General features: G+C 27.5%; 6 non-coding genes across 6 annotated transcripts; 5 read left to right on the forward strand and 1 right to left on the reverse strand.

The window, feature by feature from the left end:
* Positions 1–677: 677 nt before the first annotated feature.
* On the reverse strand, positions 678–750 carry TRNAA-AGC (transfer RNA alanine (anticodon AGC)). Its single transcript has one exon. It is a non-coding gene; the product is annotated as a tRNA-Ala (tRNA).
* An 8071-nt stretch (positions 751–8821) lies between these two features.
* Positions 8822–8894, forward strand: LOC114916588 (small nucleolar RNA Z267). The gene has a single exon (XR_003805145.1). It is a non-coding gene; the product is annotated as a small nucleolar RNA Z267 (small nucleolar RNA).
* A 233-nt stretch (positions 8895–9127) lies between these two features.
* LOC114916589 (small nucleolar RNA R44/J54/Z268 family) lies at positions 9128–9214 on the forward strand. The gene has a single exon (XR_003805146.1). It is a non-coding gene; the product is annotated as a small nucleolar RNA R44/J54/Z268 family (small nucleolar RNA).
* Positions 9215–9395: 181 nt separating this feature from the next.
* On the forward strand, positions 9396–9480 carry LOC114916590 (small nucleolar RNA R44/J54/Z268 family). The gene has a single exon (XR_003805147.1). It is a non-coding gene; the product is annotated as a small nucleolar RNA R44/J54/Z268 family (small nucleolar RNA).
* A 428-nt stretch (positions 9481–9908) lies between these two features.
* Positions 9909–9986, forward strand: LOC114916605 (small nucleolar RNA snoR122). The gene has a single exon (XR_003805162.1). It is a non-coding gene; the product is annotated as a small nucleolar RNA snoR122 (small nucleolar RNA).
* A 4870-nt stretch (positions 9987–14856) lies between these two features.
* TRNAI-AAU (transfer RNA isoleucine (anticodon AAU)) lies at positions 14857–14930 on the forward strand. The gene has a single exon. It is a non-coding gene; the product is annotated as a tRNA-Ile (tRNA).
* The last annotated feature ends 11707 nt before the right edge of the window (positions 14931–26637 follow it).

Consider the following 26637-nt stretch of genomic DNA (forward strand, 5'->3'; position numbering starts at 1 on the left):
TTTCCCTTACATACTAGCTAGCCACCATTGCTAGCCGAACATTGCTCCTGTCTTCTTACTCGCTACATTTCATCAAATTGTGACCATAGTCAGTGAACTTAGACTCTTTCCGAAACATTATTCGCTGCATGCGTGAGCTCTATGTAATCTATGATCCTAAATTAAGCATATCATAGTATTTGGCAAATATAGATTAGTGATTACATGGTAGTGAGACCAAAGGTTCTTGATTAACTGTTTAAGATCAAAATACTAAACTCAAGAAAAGACCATGTTATACAAAGCCAACATGTTATATTATAATCAAGCTGGCTAAACGAAAAAACTCTTAACCACAAGCAGGAAGAATTAATGAATGTAGGTTGCAAGCTTACAAAAACGGTTGCCTCAATTAAAAGTTGGAAGAAAAAAAAAAGAGAGATGGCACGTGGGTGAGGTGAGGCGGTGGTTCGGTCATGTCGTCAAGAACATCCCACTCTCATTTATTACTTTCATGCTACTGCACGTTGCATGTGAAGAATTTTTTGTCAATATTTCTCGCTTTATAATAATTAAAGCTGGCCCATTCTTCATTTTTCTCTCCCTACTAAGTTCATAGCTAACCCTTCTAATTTTATCTAGCTCCACTTCCAAATTGACAATTTGTATTTATTTAGAATAGCCTGAAGTGAAAAAAATGGAGATGCGGGGTATCGATCCCCGTACCTCTCGCATGCTAAGCGAGCGCTCTACCATCTGAGCTACATCCCCATTCATGACTTCTGTGTAAAAAGTTGTATTTACTATAGAAAATTAATGTTCAACTAAATATGTCAAAAAAATTTCTTGATTTTAATCCTGTAAATTTATATAATATTCATTTTTAATCTTTTTTAAAAATTGTTAAAATAAATCATCTCAACATTTAAATTATCATTAATTTTATTGACATGCAAAATTTTAATTTAAAATATTAATTATCTTATGGTTAAGTTAAATTTTAAGATAAAAACTAATTTTATACTTAAATTTTTTTATTATTCACTGTCAAAATTAAAAAAAAAATTGAAATACTAAAATTAAATAAAGTTAATTATTGGAGGACAAAAAATATATTTAACCATAAGTATATGAAATTAATTATAACGAAATATGCGATAAATATCCCGATACTATGTACCATGCTTAAATTTATATAAAAATATAATAATGAAAATATTTAAGAAAAAATATATATTTGTATTTTGCATACAATAAGTATTTCTTTATATGATTAAAAATTATAATAAATAAATATTTTTAAGTGGCGCTTAAGTAAATAGAAAGAAATTGTCAAAAAAAAAATTAAATACAAAGCAAAAAATTAGAAATTTTTTAACACAGTTTTAGTTTATATAGATTATATTAATTTTAAAAATAAAAAACTGACATTCTAAATAAAGTGAAATAAGTTTACTGGATAAAAATGATTACAGAAAAGTGTTAATCGTAAATAAATATATTCATAATATTATATATTTAAACAATACTATAACTGACAACTTAAAAGATTCATGATATTATAAGAAGTTTAAGTTTTATTCAAATAAATTTTAAAATTTACTTTAAATTTGAGAGCGTAAATGATAAAGAATTTTATTAAAAATAAATTTGAAAGCGTAAATAAATATTTATTATTAGTTTCTTATACTGTTTGGAATATATATATATATATATATATATATGTATATATATATATAATAATGAGTCAATGTATTTTATGTTTTTATATTTTATTTAATAAAAATATTTAAAAATTACTAATATTTGATAGATCAATTGATGCAAGATATTGAGTGTGAGTCTTATCTCTATAAAAATGATTAATTTTTAATATTATTTTTATTATTTAAAAATGTAAGAATAAAATTATTTAAAAAATATATACACCAAATAAAACGATGCTTTTGATAATTATACATAGATAGAATATTAGAAAGTTGCATGTAATTATTCAAAAATGATATAAGATTTTTTTTTTACAATTGATAATGATCCAACAAAGAATAAGGATAAAAAACGACTATATACCCTAGTATCTTCTTTATAATAGGTATATATATATATATATAAGTATATATACTAGTAGAATTGAAATATTTTATATTTATTTATTTAAAATATTTAAAATTATTAATATTTATTGAATTAATTAATTGTACTGGTATTTAAACTTTAAAGTCTTGGATTAAAGTTTTAGGTTGAATTGATTTTTAATATTATTTTTTATTATTTAAAATTTTAAAAATAAAATAATTCAAAAATTGTATATATAAAAATAAGATATCCATTTTATAATAAATGATATATATATATAAAGAGAAAAAGGAAAAATGGATCATTTAATTAATAAAAAAACATTTACTTTAAAAATAAATAATAAAGTAACTACAACATGTTTAAAGAAGAAAAGGTGAAAAACACACAATTTTTTTTTTTGGTTCGTCCCTGGAGTATCCAGCTACGTTGGAGGCACCTCAAAGGGTGGGGATAGCTGACCCCAAGATTTAACGCGGCTGCATACACAAGACATGATTCGAACCCCTGACATTGCTTAAGCGTGGATCAACCCCTACCGCTGAACCACACGCTTGGAGTTTAAAAAAAAAATACACACACAAATTATTATCAAACTTTGTTAAGATACAAATAAGATTTCACAATAATAAAATACAATATATAAAATACACATATATTTTAATGATTAAAAAATCTTTTAAATAATAATAAAAACAAAATCATAAATGAAAACTTAGATTTAAAACAAATTTAAAATAATTTTATAAAAATAACAAAAATATATATCACTAATAGACGGATCCACAAAATAGACCGATCTTAGCTGCAAATCATTAAATCCTTGTGTTTTCTAAGTAACAGCTGTCTACAATTCTCAATGATTATGTTACGTGCCAATACCTTGTCTTGATTTATCGCTTTCAACAACGTGATTGTCTACAAAAATTGGCAAATCAAACTATGAAAGTTACCTTCCCCCTTTGTCCACAATTTTGGTATCAGCAGTGTTTCATCTTCCGAAAAGAACGTCCCAATCAAATGTTAAAATATTATTATTATTTAATTAATTTATTATAAAATATTTATTTAATTTAATATTTTATAATTTAAATTAATATTTTATTTGTTTGGAATAATTTTCAGAACTCTCTTTCGAGGATGTATCTTTTTTCTTTGATAAATTAAAAGCTTAAATATATTTTTAGTCCCTTAAATTTAAGATAAATTTATTTTTAGTTTTTTAAATTTAAAATTGTTATTTTTAGTCTCTGTAACTTTTAAAAATCTTATTTTAATTTTTTAGGTCAATAATAATATATTTAAAAGTGACTAATTAAGACAATTATACAATATTAACTGAATTTAATGTCATATTTTTATTAATAAAAATAAAAATAGGTAGATTTTATGTAATAATATTTAATAAATTTCTTAACAAAACTTGAAATAAAAATTAAAATAAGTTTTTTTAAAATTATAAAAATTAAAAATAATAATTTTAAATTTAAGAAATTAAAAATAAATTTATCTTAAATTTAAGAAATTAAAAATATATTTAATTCTTAATAAAAACACACTTTTGTATCTGTTGATAGCAACATTGTCATTTGTCAATAAATGTCACAAACAGTAGTCCATCACATCCAGTGAAAACTAACGTTCCGTGAGTCATAATCATTATCATCAAAAAATATCCGTACGTAAATATTGTCTGCTCCTTCTGTGTTATTCGTAACGAGACACTTGTCTGTCCTGCAAGATTGAAATTCTTATCAATTATTGTTACCTGATGACAGCTATGGCAAGTCAATCAACCCTTATCATATAAATTCGATACTACCGATTAATACTCTTTTTGTTATTTAAATTCACACTTGGAATAAAGAACTTAATTAAAGTTATGAAAATTAAGCTCAATCAAAGTTATGTGTACAGAGAAATCATGGAATTACAAACAAGGATGATGTTTGAAGTTGATGAGGTGTGTAAATGGTGTCAGCCTGTCAGGTTATCATTTCTATTACTAATGCAATTAATAGTTGCCTCCATCCTGACGAATTAAACTTTAATTCACTCATAAATAAATTTCCCACTAAATTAGAAGCTTAATTTCCTAGATACTCCTAATTAATCGACGTAAATATTATATTTTATAACTTTTATGTCTGAAAATTATAATTCTTTATCCAGAAATTCCCATTTCAATTTTGTTATGTTTTTAAAATTGGATTCATCAAAATTCAATGATTTAGTGGTGATTAAATTGTAATTAAATTGATATTAATAAAATAATTATTGCAATTAAATAATATATAAATATTATATTATAATATACATATATATATATATATATATATATTTAAAGTGAAACTAATAAAAGTCTAAATATAATATTTATATTTAAATTTTATATCTCATTATCAATTTTTCATTTAAAATTATACTTAAGTTACACAAAAAATGAATAGATATATTTTCAATAAAAACTCTTTAGTTTTATTCCTTAAACAATGTCTTCAAATTTAATGTTACTAACATTACATTCATTTTCCATTATAACATATATTTAAGACTTTGAGCATTTAAAATATGCTTTTAAGTGTCTAATTACCTTAACATTCTTATTTAACAGGTGGCAATTGAAAAATGGAAGGAGAAATAGGGAATCATTTGAAGTGAGTACGATAACAAAATAAGGGGTTTAATTACGCTTTAAAAAACTTTAGTTCATTTAAACTTATATATAAATATACTTAAATTAGTTCAAATTTAAACTTATATATAAATATACTCAAATTAGTTCAATAAATATTTGTTTAGGGGTTAGAATGAATATTTATACGTCTTCAAAAATAATAATTTAAATCTTTTTAATTAATATATTGATGTTAATGATATATTGTGTATCAAAGGTCCTATCATAAGAGTTACGTTAAATAGGATGCATGAGGAATGTGTTAAAGATGAAGATAAGATGATTAAACTTATTTTTGAGTTATAAGTTACTTTTACGGTCCATGTCTTTTTTGTATATATAATTTTTTTAACCTTGTATTTTTAGTCAAATAAATTAAAAACTTATTTTTTTATAATTTTATTTTTAGGGGTGTAAATATAAATAATATTTTAGGAAGTGTGATTAGTATTTAAAAAATGTGTTCATTGAATTTGTTTGGGTCGGGAGAGAGTGGGGAGCATTATTACTCAAAGTGGATGTCCACTTATAGGTCTCATATGCTTTCATTGGTTCACACATCACAAACAAGTCACATGTTTTATGCACTAATCACACTTTTTACATATTTACTTTTACAACCCATTTTCTACTAACACTTCTCCATCACACCTTTTGTACCTTGTAATGTGACAAATTATCATTTGCTATTCTAGATCTAGGATGTTGACATCTTTTTTGGAGGAAAATTCAAAATTGAATTTCAAATTTGAACTATAATTAGTTGACTTGAGTATAAGTTAATCTAACCTTAGTTATCTTAACTTACATTATAAGATACCAAACTATATATAGGAGTTTCATGGACATAACTCGTCACTTTTTGAAATATATGAGATGTGAGGTTGATTTTTTTTCTCATATTCAAGACTCTTAAGAGTTATTTTTAGTGCAACTTTATTTAAATATCTTATCAATGATTCTTTTCTTATGGTGAAAAACCTTTTTGGCTTATCTTCTTATTTGGAAATGGCATCGTCGTCTCTATATTTTTTCATCATTTTCAAGTGTCTTCTTTAAAGACCTTGTGGATGAAAGATCAAGGAAGTAAGAAAAAGTTAGAGGATTCACCAATCATCATTGAAGCTAATTCTATCATATATGCTCACTATATTGGTTCAAAATATTGTTTTATAAGTGATTAGTTACAAAACAAAGTGTTAGTTCTCAATAAATTAAGACAATTACACCTGCATGAGGGCATATTAGTAATTTTGTCACTTTCGTCTTTGTTCTCGTAGTCCTCACTTTGGTCTTTTCCAAGTCTTCAGTTGATCTTGTCTAAAGGATTCAAAATATATTGCCCATTTCTTTGATAATAAACGAGGTAGTCTTCGATAATACCCATTTGAAGGAAAAAAAAGTAAATATATCTGCAAAAGACACTTCAATGCTATAGTTAATCTTTAGATCTCGACAAATCAGTGCAATCAATCTTGTAATAAATACAAAAATATTTTTTTTTCTCTTTACACGTCATTATTTATATTAACTTTATTAGACCTAGACTCATTAATAATTGTCATACCTTTAGTAATTCCTTAAACTTTGTTAATCATTGGTATATGGTGAGGAGTCCTCAATTTTGGCCTTCTACCAAACTCCTCTAGTATAACAATAAAGTGCAAGGAAGAAGAAAGAAAGACACGACTTGTTCATCCTAAATCTAGAGCTACATTCAATCCTTACTACATTAATGAGATATTTTTTTCCTATTAAAACATACTCCAACAATCAAACTGGGACACAACTACAACCTTTCCTAGTTGTTCATAGCACAAAGTACACCACTCTTACAAATATTCCCAAACACAAAGTTTGCAAAGTGCACTCACAGCATATCGTATACTACAACACCTCGCACAAGTTTAGGTCTAGAATTATATCAACATTTTTTTTTGTTATTGTAAATGTTTGCACATATTACAAGTTCCCTCCTTGACAAGGGTTCCACCGAGGAAAATAGTCTCACACTTCTATGTGTTAAACACAATAAAGTTCAAATGTATAGAGGAAAAAATAATTTTCTCTTTTACTCAAAGGGATGAAACAGAAAGTGAATTTCCTGGATAAAGGAAGTGTACCATGAGTTGCACTTTTTTTTTATTCAATTGTTTGGTGTTCCATAAGTCCCTTTTAAATAGACAAAATTTTATCACATGAGAACTAACACGTTGAATGGAAAATTAGGCTAAAAATTTTGAATTGGATGAGAATCAATATTTTAATAAAATAAAAATAAAAAATTATATGAACAAAATCAAAATTTGCTTATTTTGTCCCACTAAAAACATATTTAAGGTAAAAAAAATTAGGGTAAAAATTTAAAAATTATAATTTTTAAATTGTAATATGTAAAGAAAAATATTTTTGTAATAAATAAAAAAATATTTTGTAAAGTAATTTGTATAGAATTTTTAAATTTATTTATTTTTAATGCATAAAATAAAAAAAAAAACTAAAAAATAAAGAATTTTTTGCTATAATACTTTTTAAAAGTAACTGTAACATATGTTAGATTACTAGGGTAGTTGTGGAAAGGGAGAGGCAAATTTTAAAAGATACTTTAATTATTCTATAAAAATAAACTTAATATATTTTGATAAGTTATAATTGTAAAATGCGAGACAGTTGTGAGAGATGAAAGTTGAAAGATTGAGGAAAAAAGGGATGGGGTGAGTCTGTTTTTGTAGTATAGAGGCAAGTGATTCAAATGTTTTGGAAGTGACGAATGTCTATTTTGATATGTGGTTCTATCATTAGGAAGAAGACTTTGGCTGCAAGTTAAAAATATTTTTTAAAAAGGACATGTCAACTGAAACTTTGTTCTGAGGAACCATTTTGAAGTTTTATTTTGATTTTCAATCTGATGTCCTGTTCTGATGTGATAAATGTGGATCTTGTTTTGATCTACTTTAGGTGAGATCTTCAAAATATTGACTTCATCTTTGAAAAATCCTTATCTTGATGAGTGTTTTATCATAAGTGAAATCATTATATCAAATATAAGTTGTTGTATGTATGTACGTTCAGGTGTTACATCTAATTTAACGAGTTATTTATTTATTTAATAGTAAGATTCATTAAAATTTATAACTTCTAATTTATAATAGATAATATTTGTAACAAAATATCAAAAAGAGTGTGGTTAATATATTTTTTTCTCTCACAATTTCAACAAGCTTAATAATACAAAACACTGAGTAACAAAATTACAATTTATTTAAATCAACCGTTATCTCCTGATTTTTATCAAATGTAATCAAAATTTATGTTAAAATGCATTTTGTAGTTTTTCTTAAAGAATAATTTCGTACCAATACCATATAACGTTACTCTCTTTAAACAAAACAAACGGGGCATGTGTAATGAAGTTGGACCACCAGATATTTTTTTTTTCTCAACAGAGATACAAGTTAATTTTACACTATATTTGATAAAACATAAATAAATAGAGGGGAAAAAAAAAAGGAAAGAGAAGAGAAAGGAAGATAAGTGAACTAAGTAGGAAATGGAGTAAAAATTGAAATTGTTTGTTAAGATTCAAATAGAAGAGAAGTAGAAGAAAGATAATATTTTAATTAGTTTATATTAATTAAATAAAATAACTAAATTAGTATTTTTAAAAAAAAAATCCACTCACTTGTTTTGCTTCCTTTTTACTAAGAAACTTGTTTCTTTTGGTGAGTTTGAGGGTGAAAGCCCAAGCTAAAAATCTTGCTAAAAAAACTAAGGAAGTGTTAAAGTGATGGACCAATTGTAACAGTGTGAATGTAGCCGGAGCTATGCAGGCCCAATTAAATCCCATGTGGGTCATTATGTTTAGCTTCTGTCTCATATACCCTAATTTCTACGATGCCTCTCTTTCTCACTATAAATACACGAAGCCATGATCCAAAACCCTAGCATCTGCAGCAGCAGCGTCGACAGCTCTCAAGGGGTTTTCCCTTTTCCTCTTCCAATTCCTATTGTGTTTTCTTGTCTTTTTCCCTCTCTATATCTTAGATCTTCGCTGCTTTCACTTTTCACAATTCAATTGCTTTTCTCTGCTGTGTGCCTATGATGGTGTTAAATATACTCCGAGATTTGTTTCTATGACATCAACTTCCAACTGAGGCACTACCTTTATCTTCCCAGTTTTCGATCTAAAGCATATCAAAGTTCTTTTAGGGTTTTGCTTGTACTACTTACAGAGTTCAAGCTTTTTATTTTATTTTATATTTTTCTGCCAATTGATTTTCTTTTTTCGTGATTGAAATGTTGTGGCTCTAATTTAGCTAATGCGTTCGGTACTTTATGCACTAGCATTAATCTTTGCTCTGCCGTTTTGTGTTAACCTTCAAAATCCATACCTATGGCGCAGATGACGACAAAATAGACAGGGACATCAGCACTCCATAGGAGAATGTTGACTTCGTCTAATGGGAATCTCTCTGATGCGTTTAATTTTTTTGTTTCTGAGCTTTTTCTTTTTAATTTAAAACTCTTGTGTTGTTTAGAATTTGGATGGATATTGTTTGCATAATAACTTTCCCTGTTACTCCTTCTTTGAATTGTACATCGGTTTCGGGTTGTAGAAACTCTTGTTTTTCACGATGCTGCATTTTGTTCCATCATGTTAGCGTGTGCAAGTGACGATAAATTAGACAGGGACATCAGCACTTATCTAAAGGATGATGATTTGTCTTTGGGAATCTCTCTGATGCATAAAGAATTTTAGATATGGTACATACGAAAACGTGAGCTGTTAGGAAAGTTTCCTCTATGCTTAATGTGGTGGCTTAAAAAATAAACGTCACCCTCTCTTAGGGTTAAAGTTTTTAAGGTGCATCTATCATTTTTTAATTAGCTTTTCAAATGATTCTGTAATATTTTGAAGCTACAATTGTCTAATTACCCTGATGTTTTTTGAATTTGTGAAATTCGTCGTTTCTTTCTTTACTGTATTTTACTTTTAATTATAGTTAGTGTTTAATGTTTTTGTTTGCTAATCCCATTTTAGATATACACCTTTTCATATCATTGTTTTAGTTGTTTATTTTAGTCAAGCTGTATTTTTACCTTGAGTATAGGGCAATATAATATTTTCATTTTTCTCTGTTGGGAGCAATAGTTTTCTTTTTGGGTGGGATGATTTGGCCAATGATGCACTCTTTAGCACGTATTATCAGATGTTTTCTTGATGATATCTTTAATTGTCACTACCTCTGAGGCCTTGTCTTACCCTGAATATTGTCTTTGTTTATACATCTGATCTACTTTCAAGTTATTGCTACCTATTAATGCACTTTGACAATTATGTTTTATGCACTGAATTTTCTTGGTCTGTTTATCTTCGACGTCATTCATTGTCATAGTAAGGTAAATTTGCAGGAGTTGTTTTGTATTTGCTTATACAATGTTACAAGTTTGTTCTTTATTATGCTTAACAATGTGTTGCAAGTCATATAAACTATTGGCATTCCTTTTGTTATTGTTAATTGGTTCTGTATTTAATTTTTGGCATCACTGTTAAGAAGGTTGTTAAAATATAATCAGCAGCAGCCATCGATTTAAGTCTGTCTCAAGTTTAAATCTTTTGTTCAACGATAAGCCTCATTTGCTTAATTTTTAACACTGAATGGTGATTTTTTTTCTTGATTAAAGAGCAGCTTACTTAGCCAATACATTTGGTTCCCACAAGCCTGATGATTGTTGCTAAGAACGGAGATTTGAAAAATCTTTTGTCGAAGCCTGACCATCGTTGGGCTCCAAAAGCATCTAATGTAATAAATCGTCTCATATTGGTATTAATGAAGGCTTGTAATGGGTTGGCTGATTTTGGATCCTATGTTTGTGAAATGTTCAACTACTTGCATATATAGTTATGTAAATGGGATTCTAGTGTGGTATGTAGGAATTCTAAAGCGTTATTAATAAGGCGTTTTTAATAGTCAATGGTTATAATAATTAGTAATTTAGTTTGAATGATGCTAAATGGTTTGTGTTTGCTTCCAACAAGTATGTGGGCAGAAAATACTTTTAATTTAAATTATAAAAAAATTGACTTATTAACTTTTATAATATTTAAAAAAGTTGTAACACCTAAGCACTTGACATTTTCAGAAGCACTCCATTTGTCAACATTCGGACATTTCTTTTAATGTGAAATAAATTGGACAGTTTCAAATTAATTTTTTTAGTCAGTTGAAATAAATTTCCATTATATCTGATTTGCAATACAGTTTTTGTTCGCTTGCACGAGATGTTTGAACGGCTGTGCTTCTGTCCATATTTCAACGAGGGTCACATACAATTGCAAATTAAGCATTTCAAATACAATACACGTTTCTTTTCTTTTTACTTGAGCAAACAAATTTTTTATATATATTGTTTTTGGGATAGATTTCACGAGAGTCATCCATTTTGTGTAAATATCACCGGCTAAATAGTATCTCCTGTTAAATTAGGTTCTATTCACCATGAATTATAATGTGGGGAATTTTCCTTCCATAATTTTAATGAAGTCATGAGATTTGTTAAGCATCACAAATTACGCAAATTATACTATTGGAGTTTCTCCTCCCATAATTTCATTGAAGACATGAGATATTAAGCATGTTGTTGCTATTTGAACCCAAAACTCCAAAATGTCAAATTTATAAGTCTTGTGACGTCATGACTTTATGCCCGATTATTGGTGAGACATTATTACCATAATAAGATTGACCTTTTCACATTGACATAATTGGAAAATAACATTGCTCACCTATAATAAGTATTGATGTTATTGTTAGGTTCTATGAAGTACTCAAATCCAAATATATTGTAGACATCCTTTACAAATTTGTTCAAGTATTGTAAAGTTGTGGTTTTTCCAATTCAAACATACTCATTCACATTATTAGCAGGTGATTTATGTGTGAATATACGAATATCAACAACGCATTTTTGAAATAGGGAAATGCTCATACTTCCAAATGCATTAATTTTTGACTTAAAATATTGATCTTCATTGTCAAAGACTTGTACAATGAGAAGGAAGACATTCTTTCACATTCTAAATCTTCTTTGAAATTGGTCATTTGTGTAGACTGCATTGTTGAAGAAGTAAACATTGAATAACCGATCATACCTGTCTTGTCTTTTAATTAACTTTTTGTAATGGGTTGTTGTTATTGTTGTTGTCTTTTCATCACCAGTCTCATATTATTCTTTGTAGTCATCAATTAGTAAATCTTCTAAGTTCATCTTTGAGAGATGAATCACTCAAGTCCAACTTAAGCAATATTGCAAAGTTATAGAGTTTATAAAAATTTGCTACAACTTTTGTACAATTGATATGTGTGAAAATCATTGTACAAGTAAACAATATATATATATAATGAGTTACAAAGACTAGTTTTGTTTTTGTTTTTTTTTTGTAAATGATATAATGACTTTTTTTTTTGTAATTGAAATAACTAGTTTATTACAAGTTTATTTTTTTTAATAAACAAAATAACTAGTTTTTTTTTTTTGTAATCGAAATACTAACTAGTATACTACAATCACTAATTTTTTTTTAACAAAATTGCATGGGCATCTTGCATGACATCGGATTCAAAGCTATCACTTTTTTTTTTACAGACTTGTTTGTAGCTTGTTAAGAATTTTTGACAATTACCATTGATCTTTTTGTCATCAATATTTTAGTTGTAACACTTCTTTCAGCTTCAAATGTTGTTTACAATAATTATTGTAATTTTCTACAATTTTTACCTAAAAATTTGCCCTTTGTTGGTTTGTTCCTACAATTGCATTCTTTAAAACATTTAATCATGCGTTGACGAGACATTCATCTTCCTTTTTGTGGAGAAGCATGATCTTCGTTGTGTTCTAGATGCTTCTTCTTCTCCTTCAATTTGGGCGTTAAATGGTGAAATTTGAGGCTGTGGCGCAAAGTTGGATGGTGTGTTATACTCTTTCATTACATTGTCGGCAACTACTATCCATTGAAGACCCTTGAGAACCGAAATGGTTAATTTCATGAAATTGATATGAATGAAATGGGATGTAGGATATTAAATATTTGGATTATTAGGATTGTTTAGTTGGTTAGGTAAATTTGGAGAATTTTTGAAATTTTAAACTTGTGAGTTGTTGATAATTTGGAATCAAACTAAACTATGCATTCATATTGAGTGAATTTTAATTTGGATCCTTGAATGAAAATAAATAATTAAATAAAGAAGTTGGAAATTTATTGGGGGTGAAAGTGAGAGAATAAAAAAAGAGAAGTTTTAGTTGTGTAAAAAAAATCAAAATACTCTTTATATATTTAAATGACCTTAATGAACTCAATAACATTGGATGATAGAAATCATATATAAATGATCTTAGTAAAACATAAAGGTGAGATTGGTGAAACTCAATCCCAATAATTTTACATACAATTATATTTTAGTTTTTATTATTATTTTGATTTATCTTTTTATAATTCATATTTAATTTTTATATTATAGTAATTTGGTACGCTTATCTCAAAAATCTCATCAGCTAGTTTCTAACAAAGGTGGTAGGTACCCACACTAATACCATGGTAAAAATAATACATGAATGTATGAATTAAAATAATTTTTTTTGAATCAATCGGTTCTCCACATTAGTTGAATGCATCGTTGATGCTTCCAAAAAAAAAGCTTTGCTTCACTGACATAATTACTTCCGTAAGAACCATTAAAGTTTCTCTAAGAACTGAGACTTTTTGATTGCGATGCGGATGTTTGTCTACCTCATTTACCATATGTTTTGGTGCAGTTAGAATTAATTTAGTTTTCTCATGATTATTCAGGTAATTTAATCTCTATTTCTCATGATTTTTGTATTTACTCTATATACATTAATTTAGTTTTTATACTTGTAAACATTATTGCTTTAGTTTTCTTTTTGGTCATTAACTCGTACATTCTTAATTCTTTTCATGAATGTAATGCATTTTTATTTTAGTCATTATATGCATTATACGGTATTAATTTATTTCATACATGTATGTATGAGTCAAAATAAGAATATATTACATATATAAAGATTAAATTAAAATTAAAAAATATGCAATTGAGTTAATTGTTAACGTTTGACAGTAAAAATTAAATTCATAATGTTTATATATATATATATATATATATATGGGGAATGCTAATATACTCCCACCTGTTTTTTAATGGGAGTATGTTAGCAACCTACACCAATTTTTTAGGACAAAAAAACCACTCATTTATTTTGATTTGGTTAATTCGTACAAAGGATATTATAATAATTTAATTTAATCTTAAATGAAAATAAAAATATCTTCTCTCTTTTATTAATTTCATTCTCCAATTCATTTATTTTTTCTATTAATAAATTTTTATTTGTTCAGAGAGAGGAGGGAGACATCATGAGAGATGAAAGAGAAATGAGTTAAAGAATGAATTTAATAGGAAAGAGATAAATAAGTTAGAGAAAGAATTTAATAAGAAAGAGAAATGAGTTGGAGAAGAAATTTAATTTAATCTTAAATGAAAATATTTTGTTTTCATTTAAAATTAAATTAAATTACTATAATATCCTTTGTACGAATTAACCAAATCAAAATAAATGAGTGATTTTTTTGTCCTAAAAAGTTGGTGTAGGTTGCTAATATACTCCCACTAAAATATAGATGGGAGTACATTAGCATTCCCCATATATATATATATATATATGGATTAAATTGAGAATTTCCGATATCTATATGAAATAATTTATATGGTTAACAAAAATAAATAAATAACAGTACGACTGGTACATACGTCTACTAATGTAATTATAAAACAATAATTACAAGGGATTAATTCAACTGATTCGGGTTACTAATAATGCAAAATGAATACATTTATTGAAATTTTTACTTCAATATGGTAATAGCAATATTTGTTTTATTAAGTAAGAATGAAACCTCAATGGATTCATGGAACAAGCCCAATACGGAACAAATCTGAACCAAATATCCAAGTATTAAACATGCTGAAATTAAATATTAATTCAGGAGATTTGGGAAAACTAAATTTATAATATAGTTTTTATTTGTAGCTGATTTCCCAACTGGCCTATTAGCTCAGTTGGTTAGAGCGTCGTGCTAATAACGCGAAGGTCGCAGGTTCGAGACCTGCATGGGCCATAAATTTTCATAGTTTTGGTTTTTAATGTGTCTTCTTCTTTTGAACCTTCAACGAGCTTATCCATGAGAGTTTCACTTTCTCACTTTCCTTTTGCACCCACCATTTAATGGCCCAAAATAAATTTGGTCAACTTCGCAGCATAAATAGACATGTTGGGACCATGGGGATTGGGCTAGTTGGGCTGGCCTATCCTACTTACTACATAGTGCTAATTAACACGACTTGACCTCTATTCTTCACACTACTAGCATGTAAATAATAACATCACGTTTTATTAAAATAAAATTATCATTAAACTACTAGAGTCGCATATATAGTGATGAATTTTGGATAGTATGGAGAAAGTTTTATATTTGAACTTTGTTATTTTTAATGTAATATTTTTTACTGATAAAAATAAAAATAAAAATATTAATTTATTGAAATAAATGATGTTATCGTTTTTGTTTCTTCTTTTCAGACATTATGCGGCGCTGGCGAGAGAATACTTAAAAAATATTGATTGGTGCTATGGAATTTGAACGCAGAACCTTTTACTGTATACTTCCAAAATTTAAAGAAAACGGCAAAAGATAAAAACTTAACCAATGAATTGTTCATAATCTCTGCGTTGTTAGGATTCGTTGAACATTATGAATTCTCAATTCTCAATATTAGTGGTTTCTATGTGTTCCGTTAGGTGATGGTCCCTTTCGTATTAGCAAATTTAGTTATTACCAATTATTAGGAACCCTAAAAAGTTATCTAAAAGAAACTAGGAGCTCAAAAAGGTAGAACAAATTCATAAGCATTTCATTATAAACATTGTTTAATGCATTAGTGGGCATGCATGATTCATCGAATTATTCCAGTACAGAAGCATAAAATAATTGGGTTAAATGGACGACGAACACTGAATCAAAAGTTGAGTTGCCTTCTGCATACAACACGTAAACAAATTGAGGGGTGCAACTAATTATAAAAATAGGATGTTAATTAATCAGTGTGCCTAACCCACCAAGCCTGCGAGCCAATGAATTTACTCGGCAGATCCTCCTTTGTGGTGAAAATGACAAAGCAGGAGCAAAATACATTTTTATATTTCAATTATCTTCTTCGCTGATCAAATGAAGTGTAATTATCTTTGTTTTCTCTGGGGTTACAAGATTCACTTTGGACTCATGCATGTTTTCAACACCTAACACTCTTCGTTCCAATAAATCATTGCTTAATATATTGGAAATTTATAATAAGCTAGTCTATCAAATATCATAAAATTAATATCTTACTTGTCTTTGCAGTTTTTTTTTCATATACCATGTAGATATGTATTATTGTATATGTTATAAATTCTAGTATTTATTTATGTGACTTCTTTTTTAAGTACGTATTTTTCTTTTATAATTTAGGCCAAATTGAAAATAACAAAGTGTAATTATGGATCAGTCATTAAAAAAAAACTATCTTTAATAGGCAGAAATCGAATTCATGTAACACTTTTGATTTTATATTTATTTTATTAATTATATAAATTTTTGTTATTTAAATGTTAATTACTGTTGAGAACTTTAGGTCAAAGAATCTTAAGAGTAAGTTGATCTCTAGACAATTGAATTAGAGACAAGGGAAGTTAGTTCAAGAAAGGAACAAAAAGATTTTCTTAAGTTTCAGATTTCATAGCTCAAGATTTTAAAAATTTTAGTGAGATAGGTTAGTGAGTTGATTATATCTTCTCCCTTTTTTTCTTTGACTAAGAAACCATTCCATTTCTCTCTTGTGCTGATAGGAGTTGTTAAATTGTTGGATTTGAAGTTGGGGTTTTGGGTTTTGAAGTCTTATAGGATCGTTCAATTTCTCTTCTTCTCTTGTTGTTTGGTACTCCAAGAGATAAGAGAAGCTTGTGTTGATTTTAGTTGAATTTCAAGATAATGAATTTATGTTGATCGTGTGTGTTAGTGGCTATTTTGATTGTACTTGAGGTGGTTTGCAAAAATGGAGGGTTTTCCTCAAAGTTGTTCAGAGTTGAAATACGATGATTTTTGATTGTGTTAAATGCATGTTTTTTCTAATGGTGTAAGTATGTTGCATGTTTTAAAAGTATTTAATTTTCAGGTATTTGGGCCAAAATTGTGTTTAGCATGAGTGCATAACTCTTTAGGACATTGGGTGTGGTTTCAACCAAGGGATTCTATCTCGTTTAGGTTGGGCGCAAGGTTGATGTCATCAAGCATGAGGGGAGATAATTATCTCAATTGGAATCATGTCAGACATATTTTGAATGGTGTTGAACATGAGAAGAAAGACTCGTCTTTGCCTATATCCATGTTGGACGCTAGTGGAGTGGCATCAAACATAAGTCAGGTAGAGGTGCCAAGCGTGAGTTAGGTAGAGACCATTTGTTTAATTAGAGTCAGGCGTGGATTTTGCCACACTAGACATAGAGGGTGGGTGACTTTTTGTCAAAACCACACTAGATGTAGGTAGTTTGGCAGCGAGTGTGGGTGAGATAATAAGGAGTCCCCTACCTCATTGGGATCGGGTGTCCTAGAAGTGGCGTGGGTTGCATGAATTTTTACTTGTTATTTAAGTTGTTTTCTAGCTACAAGGTGATGATAAGTTGTATGATGGATGATGTGTAATGGTGAATCTATATGTTGTAGTTTGGTGAATAATTGATGATTCATGTTGTAAGTTGTGATTAGATAAATGATTGAGTTGGAAAACTGCATGTTGTTTATTTGCTCAAATTGTTAAGTTGTTAAGCTATAGGCATCTAGGTTAGATACATGTCTTAGCTACAATTCATAAAAACTAGAAGGGAATAACGTTTTCGAAAGTTGAATATCTCATTGTGTGGATATATGTTGTGGTGTTGTGAGAGTCTAGTTGAAACCCTTTAATAGATAAGTTGACCTTTGAATGAGTAAGTTATTTTCAGTAGTCCCCTTTAAGTTTTATGTGATATTCGTGTGTGAGTAAGGCAGAGACACACATGTATAAGGTAACTAATCGAGTAAAGTACTAGGTTGGAGACTTAATATCTAACTTAGTATCGAAGGGATGTAGTACTTACACGGTAGTCAGTGGGCTAATCTCATAGGTGGCTTAATGTCGTAGACTAATGTTGTGGTAAGCTCATACCTAAAATGTTTTACTGTGACAGTAGTACTAGACTTCCTAGTTTAAGTGATGAAACGTAAAAAAATCAATTTAAGTTGTCTATACTTGACATATTATGAGGCCTAACGTTGTCTATACATGACCTAATTGAGATATGTCAAACATCAAGATACAATAGAATCTAACCACTTCAACTGCTCACCTCAATTGTAAGAGATTTCTATAAGTTGATATGCATAACAACGGATTTTAGACACATTTATATGATGTTATGTAGTTTATGATGTTAGATGATGTTGATACATTGCTTTAAGTTGTGAGTTGTTTATAGATGTTTTATGATGTGATTGTTGTTGAATTAATTGTCGTTGAGGTGTTGTAAGATGTTGATCTTAAGTTGAAAGTTATATGTTAAAGTTGACACTATGCTTGCTTTCTTTTCACAAGTTTACCTTTGAATGTTTTTCATGTGATTTGGAACTATAATGATTATACTTGTATTAGAGTAAAGCAAAGATAAGTTTTGTCGAGACGTGCGAGTGGAGACCATCACGTGGATGATGATTTTTATTGCATTTAGGTAACATTTTAAATAGATTTGCATAATTGTGCTTAACCAACACTTAAGTTATACATTCAACATTTTATTGGATTTATTGTATATACATCCTGTTTATATTTGTATAGTAGTATTTCACACTTTTGTACATGTTATACACATTATATATCTAAGTAACTCTGAATGTATGACTGTAAATAAAAGTAATAGTTTCCATTGCTAATTGAGAATTTCACTAAATATAGTGGTCAATTACAATTTAATCCCTTTATGACATGTTATAGAAATCTAAACTCAATGCTGCTTTGGGTCAATAAGTTGTTGATCATAAGTAAGGTCGTCTAGCTCTGTTAAGCCACTGAAGCTAGGCTTGTAATTATGAACTTTGACTATAAAATGAGACTTGTGAATTCAATAGCAATCCTCTTGCTCTTGGTTGCACTCCACGCATCTTATTCCATTTGGGTTTCTTATTTCAACATTTCATTTTTCAATTCTAATTTCACTGCATTTGTGTTTTCACGTCATCATTGGTTTTGGATGGAGGTCATTTTTTTTATTTATACCGCATTTTTAAATTTTAATTCAACTAAATTTGTGTTGATTTTGATTCATCGAGTTTCTGCACCTTCTGATTTTCTGTAAGCGTTTTTTAACAGAAGATGGCCACCATGAATTATTTACCTATCAACTTAAATCTACATTTAGTTGTTATAATTTTTGTAATATGTAACTTTAATTTTTTGAAAATCTTTATTATAAACTTGATTCTTTTATTTTTAAAATTAAGTAATTTCAATCTATTATTAACGTTTTACTTAAAATTTAACAGAAAATATTAATAAATCTCTGTAAGTGATACTATTTATAGTTAGTTAGTGTTAATCATATAAAAAAAATAACAATGTTAAAAATTAAAAACTAAATTATTTTAATAAATTATAAATTTTAATTGAAATAAAAAATAAACACAACATATATGTAGTAAAAATCAATACTATTCCTTAAGTAGACAATGTGATTAAGTGTCCATTTGAATACGAGCTTAGAAATATTTTTAAGAATTTTTCTACTAAAAAATACTTTTTTTTTATTTTTAATAAAAAAATTAAAAGTAATTTTTAACTTATATCTAAACAGACTCTAATTAACTACCAAAAAATGTCGCTCATAAATATGCTAGCAATTTCTATTTAATTTTTTTGGATGATATATTAATGATAGACGACTAACAATGCTTAATTTTAAAAATTGGGAGCTCAAGATTGCAATAAAAAAATTTGAGGAACTAAATTGTATATTTGTGAAATTATAGATCAAAAAATAGATTTAAGCCTATAAGTCATTAAACTTTTTTTTTTTTAAGTAATCATGTTAAAAGGATTGCATTGTATTTTATCTTTTTTGTTTAATTTCTTTTTCTAGAGTTTTCATCATTGTTTTAGGTTGAAATGTGAGTAATCAATTTTAACTCTTAAATTAAAATAGACAACTTATATTAAAATACTATAAATAAAATTACCACATGACATTGTTATCATGATTGTCATTATCGTTATCATTATTATTATCGTCGTTGTAATTATGTCACCACTACTACCGTCATTACCTTAATGATAATGATGCTGGTAATGGTAGTTTAATAATGATAGTCATGGTGGAAATGATAGTGGTAGAGGTAGCAATAGTGTAATGATGATAGTGATAATGAAGACAACAATAATTGTGATACTATAACGATAATGATAGTGACAATGATAAAGATTGTGATGATAGTAACACAACAACAATTATGATAATAATGATGACAATAACAATAATAAATTCAATTACAATAATGACAAATACATAATAATTTTGATTATAATTTTTAATCGAAATTAAGTTATCTATTTAATCTAAAGGTTGATATCTATCGATCTCATTCTTACATAAAAATGATATTATCATATAGTGTATATGTCCTATATATATGACATGTAATAAAGAATATTTTATTATTGTGAAAATTTTTATAAAAAAAAATATAGACTATTAAATTATAGTTAAATAGTTAAATATTAAAAAAATACATGTCTTATTTTAATGACCCTACCTTAGAATTTACCATAAAAGTTTTCACTTGAACACGTAATAAATTCTATAATTATTTTTAAATATATTTGAATAAATTCAATGAAAAATATTATGAAAAACTATTGTTTAATTTATTTTAATAACTTCACATACTCACGTATAATAAATTTCCATAAAATAAATATTTAATTAAAGGATTAATTGCACTTTTAATTTTTTTATAATATTAAATCTATAATTTTAGTTTGTTTATTTTTAAATATACAATTTTAGTCTTTTAATAATTATAAAATTTACAATTTTACAAAAGTGATAAAATAAAATAATAATTAATATTCAATAATATTTAGGCTAAATTTTTCTATTAATACTCATTTTTATTTCACAAAAGTGATAAAAATAAAATGAAAAGTGATAAAAATGAAAACTAAAAGTACAAATTAGCACAAATATTATTAAATAGTAATCATCTTGTTATCTACCTAATGTTGAGTTACAATCAACATTATAATTTTCACAATTAACAAAGGAACATTGGATAAAAATAATTGCAGATTTTATAGAGTTAAGAAACTAAATTTTAAAATTTAAAATAAAAAAATCAAAATTATAAATTTAATCTTATAAAAAATCAAAAACATAATTAAACCTTAATTAAATTATATATCCAATCATAATTCACTAGATACAGACTTTTTAATCAGTCTGAAAGTTTTAGTTTGATTCCATTCCATTTCCTTATAATTTTGAAATATCATATTTTGGAGTTAAATTGAATGAGACAACAAATAATAGAATATTTATGTTATTAATAGAGAAAAATCACTAGGATTAACCTAGTGGTTGGAAGGGAAATGATCGGAGTAATTAGAAACATGAAGACCTAGGTTCAATCTTCATTGTAGCTATTTTTATAATATTTCCTATCTTTAGCTCCTCAAGTTCTTTCACATTTCCTAGTCCTTCCTTGTCTCCTTCTCATCTCCTTCGTTTTAGTGACTGTAAATTCCTCCATTCGATACCCTCAAAGTTTGATTTATTCTGTGCAAAAAGTCATAATCATATTGGTGATATATAGTTATTTAATGGCTGCGAAAAGATATGGTGATGTTGAAATAGTCCACAAATCTGATTAAAGAAAGATTCCACACAACCAATCGGATCAAATACGAATATTCCCCTATCCTATGCTAATTGCCATGGCCATTTCCTTCTCAAATTAACATTTTTTATTTTTATTTTATTAATACATATAGGATTTCTTTTTAATCAACTTTATTTATTTATTTATTTTTTAAAGGACCCCATTCAAATTGTTTACTGTATTATTTTCTTAATAACAATATTTTACATGAAAACATATTAATTAAGTATTAAGAGATTAAAGATATAAGATTTCAATAGTTTCAAAGATAAATTTAAAACAATATATTAATTAAAATAACTGAATGTTTTTAATTCTTGAAAAGTGATTAAAATAGTCTTATACATAAGACCACAAGTAGTATTGATTTTTTTACCAATTAAAGGGTATTAATAATTTAATATTACACGGAGAAAATTCTTATATCGCACGTGGGGTTATTGTAAAATTAAATTAAAAAAATAAATTTTATTAAATTTTATAGTTTAAATTTAATAAAGAATGTAGACTTAAATATGTTTTTAGTATTTCAAATTTAAGATAAATTTATTTTTAGTTACTCAAATTTAAAACTAGCATTTTTAATCATTGTAATTTCAAAAAAAAATCTTATATTAGGTATTCACACTTAAATTTTGTTAGAAAATTTGATAAATATTGTCACATAGAATCTACCTATTAGTGTCCTTGTTAGTAAAATATCATATTAAATTCAGTTGATATTATATAATTATCTTAATTTTTCATTTTCATATATGTTATAAATGACCTGAAAGAATAAAACAAAATTTTTTAAAATTAGAGATGTCATAAACAAAAAATTTTAATTTGAAGGACCAAAAATAAATTTATCTTAAATTTGAGGACTAAAAATATATTTAAGCCAAGAATGTATTATTATAAAAAAATATCTTTAAATAAATATAAATTATTGAATTATAGTATATGAGTATTTAATAATCAACTTCTATATATTAAATATGAACTTTTATCTTGCGCGAAAGTACTTTTAGAAGTTTTTCTTTAACGAGAGAGTTTCCATAAATTTTTTTGAATTCTTATCTAATTCAAACTTTTTTTATCATAATTATTTATGAATTAAATTTTAATATTTTATAGTAAATTATCAATAAAAAATAATAATATACTAAAATATACATTATTTATCATAAATCTAAAATATGATTTATATGTTTAGAAATATCTGTTTACACAAATTTTAAATATAATTTATATATTCAAACACAACCTTTATTTATATACATAATTTATTATAAATTTGATTTATATATAATAAATATTTAATCTATGTTACATAAGTTAAAATATGAATTTTAATTAAGGGATAAAATTTAGTCATATAAGATAATTAAATTTTATTTACTTGATTTTATATTGTTAATCATCTATTTGAATTATTAATTATACATTTCATCGAGATATGTTCCTTTTGTGCTTTCATCTTTTACCCAACACGCTTATGATCGACAATAATTGTTTAATTGATTTTATTTTTCATCACTCATTTTTTTTAATTATTATACGGTTATGATTCACTCATGTTCTCATTTTTTTGACTGCAAATATGCCTTTTATAGGCATGGCAACGGGGCGGTGCGGGGCGGGTTTTACGTTCCCCGCTCCCGCCCCTGCAAATTTAAACCGCCCCGCCCCCGTCCCCGATACCCGCCGGGGATAAAATCTAGGTCCCCATCTCCACTTCCGGCGGGGTTCAGGTTTCCCCGCCCCGCCCCCCGCCCCCGCCCCCGCTTTTATTTTTTTCTTCTTTTCTTCTTTTAAATAAATATGAACAATTTAAAAAAAATAAAATAATATAAATTTTTACATATAAATATTTATAATTTTGGTTTATATATATAAAAATAATTTTTTAATTATATTATTAAGCGGGACGGGGGTGGGGGCGGGTATGGGGACGGGGGCGGGGTGGGTATTAACATCTCCGCCCCCGATTTTATCAATCGGGGAAAACCCGAACCCGAACCCGAACCCGATAAACACGGGTTTTCCCCATCCAAATCGGGGCAGGTTCGGGCGGGTACCCACGGGGGCGGGTTAGATTGCCATGCCTAGCCTTTTATATGTAGTTTTTATATGTAGAGAGAGAGAAAGGGAGGGAGAGTTGTCTGTGCAATAAAAATTGATATATTTTCTTATAATCTTATAGTAACTAATATTATGTTGACAAACAGTTATTATTGCATGTTAGTCTTAACCTATTCATGACTAGTTAGGTGGCTATGCCTTGACATTGTTTTTACACCATGAAATAGAACTTACCTAACTAATTAACCAGACACCTCCCATTGAACCACAGGTGTGTCATAGAATAAACAAATGAACATGTTTTGAAAATTGTGTGTTTTGCGATTTGTTACTTAATGATTAAGTAAATTAAATATTCCAAGAACATTCCTATAAAAAGTCAACCCTTGAAAAAATGTTTTAATAACAATGGCATCTCCCAATTATAATAATAATAATAATAATAATTATTATTATTATTATTGTGATTCTCACACTCCCATAATCCCATTGTTACCTCCAAAAGTTAGGCAATCCTATGAAAGGGTCAAATCGTTAGTTGAATGGTTTAAAAAATGAAGCAGCTAATGAAGGGTTTCCACATAGCATGCTCATCCATCAAATCTCAATGACATTTGCCTAACAGTAACTTTATATAGATCAAATCTCAATTTCATATAATATGATATGAAGATATAAATGAATATGATAAGGGGTTTTGGAGCAATGGTGTTGTTTCACATGGTCTTGGGCTTGCTCATGTCGGAACAGGAGAAACAGGGCCCACTTCAGCACCTCAAAACCCATTGTTTTCGTTTATAATCAAATGGTGTCAAAATTGATTTGCGTTGCTTAATTGTATTCTACTCAAACCAACAATGCCGGCGATTATTACTACTTTAATTGGATTTCAGTTTTCATGTTCAACATTCATAAATTTCATTTCTCTAAAATTATTTTGTTCCATGTAAGAAAAACGAGCATGAAATGACCATTATATTAGATGAAATTAGAACTCAGAAATAATTATTTAGTTGTTATAATCTTAGTTGTTGGCACAGTTAGAATTTGAAATGTAAATAAAAAAGATTGAATCTTGTCTTGCCTGACAACGCTCTTGAAACTAACTATCAATGAGATAAGTTGTAGAACAAGTAATTGTAATCACCGTGAAGTTATAGGTGACTCGGTCATGAGTACATATTACCCTTATGCATTTTTTTATTATCAAAAGTCTAATGGTTAAGGCATACACTATTATTTAGTATTACATATTAAAACTCATTATTAATTAATTATCACATTATAGAATTTATTATCTAATGAATTATAAATATTAATTCATTTTTTTGTCAATTCAAAATTTATAATTGGAGAAGAGGACCGCTAGTCTAGTGATGCAATTAGCCAACATCGATGGAAAAGGTGACAACTACATATAAATACTCTATTACTCAAGTCAACAGGTGATCCAACAAAGGAGCAAGGGAAGATAGTGACCATTAAGCAACATTTTCTTCATCCATGGCCTACATGGGAAGCGATGGAAGACGATGATGATAAGGATGCCTTCTTCCAACGTTTTAAGATATGAATTGTCTGTATAATTCTTGTTTGTGAACATTGATATGAATTGTTTGTTTGTGAACAATGATATGTTCATCTAAAATGTACCAATTTTTGAATGATATATTGTTCATCTAGTTTCTTCACTTGGAACTTTGATGCTTTACATGTTCATAAACACTTGAACTTAGTAGTTATTGTAGTTTCGGTACAAACATCTTCTGCTTTTAACATAGGTTGAAAATAAATTGTTCATTTTAGTTTATAAAAAAAAAAAAAAACTAAGTTGAAATTCTTGTGTTATTGCTTTTGGTTTGATTTAATTTATTTATTTGTATCCTCATGTTATATTTGTTTGTAACTTCACCTGCATGATATATTATAAATGTTCAATTTTATTAACTGTTGAAAAAGTTTTGAATATGATTTCCTTTGACATTTTGATGCATTACAATTATTATAATTCATTGTTTTTATTCTTCATATAGCGTAAGGTGGCATGAAGACCTGAGGATGAGGAACAGATAAAGAAAAATTTTCACTCAAAGGCCTCTCATAAATTGTCTCATATGTTTAGTGAAGCTCAAAAAGCAAGTAAAAGGTAACTCTGAGTTGGACAAGATGTGTGGAACCAACTAGTAGAACATTGGAATTCAGCTGCTTTTCGATTAAAGTCTACACAAGCTTCACTAAATCGAGCATCTGAAAAGGGTGGGACTCTTCATACAGGTGGCTCAATTACAGTTCATGATCATGCTAAGCGCATGGTATATATAGATTAAAATTTTCTTTAATATTTTTACAACTTTACAACTTCAAATTAATTTTATATCCCATCAATGCATTATTTTGCAGGCAAGAGAATTTGGTCGCTCGGTACATATTGATGAGGTCTTTCAACAGACCCATATACGAAAAGAAACTAGAGAGTGTTTGTTGATAAAAGATCTAAGAAAACATATATAAGTTATTTAAATAATTATTCTTGCTAATTTTAATCATATTTACAAGATTAGTAAAACAATGCCTTTGTTTGAATAACAGGAAGATTTTCTCAATAAATTTTCTCAAGCTATGTATAAGGCTGCATCATCTATTGATGAATCACATCCTATGGACCCTAGTTTGGAGGATACAATTAGGTCTAAGTGTTGGTTTGATGTAGTTGGTGGCATGACCACTAAGGGGGTGATTGTATGGAGTTGGAGACCTTACT

Source organism: Cajanus cajan, chromosome 5 (assembly GCF_000230855.2).
Source record: "Cajanus cajan strain Asha chromosome 5, NIPB_CcT2T_4, whole genome shotgun sequence".
Taxonomy (NCBI): domain Eukaryota; kingdom Viridiplantae; phylum Streptophyta; class Magnoliopsida; order Fabales; family Fabaceae; genus Cajanus; species Cajanus cajan.